Source organism: Penaeus monodon, chromosome 24, assembly GCF_015228065.2.
Source record: "Penaeus monodon isolate SGIC_2016 chromosome 24, NSTDA_Pmon_1, whole genome shotgun sequence".
In the NCBI taxonomy this organism is placed as follows: Eukaryota; Metazoa; Arthropoda; class Malacostraca; order Decapoda; family Penaeidae; genus Penaeus; species Penaeus monodon.
In genome coordinates, this window is record NC_051409.1 from 17,397,437 (window position 1) to 17,397,939 (window position 503).

Here is a 503-nt window from a genome sequence, read left to right on the forward strand (position 1 = left end):
TACTTGGCCGTCTTCCGCGAAGTGCCTGTGCTATATTCCGTGATATATTTCCGTAACCAAGAATAAAGGGTTAAACCGCCGCAGACTTTGCTTCAGCCCATATTGTGAAATCCTCACAAGTGGCAGCGGTGGCCTCTTCAGCTTACAAGAGAAGTGGTGCTTACTCACTCCCTCCCTTTCCTCCCTAGCCACTCCAATATCCGATACAGCGTATTCTTATTTTGTCGTTGTTTTCAAGTCGATTTCTTTTGTTGTTGCAATTTCTGTGGTCTTAGGCGGTGTTGCTCCGTTCTCAGTTTCACTACACATACACCATAACTAACCTGGCCAATCTAATCTAGATATCTTACATGCCCTCTACGACTAGAACCGGTAAATCTTTTAAAGATAAAGTGTTCGACCCACTCGCCATGCTGATGGGACACAACGAAACGAACGACGACGACAACGTAACTTCGACCACCCCATCTACCTCTCATCCACCTGCCGAAAACCATCTTCTG

General features: G+C 46.1%; 1 protein-coding gene across 1 annotated transcript in view; it reads right to left on the bottom strand.

Moving 5' to 3' along the window:
• Positions 1–503, bottom strand: part of LOC119588876 (cardioacceleratory peptide receptor-like) — a gene marked incomplete at its 5' end in the record, with an annotated part of 17,706 nt that overhangs the window by 6,989 nt on the left and 10,214 nt on the right.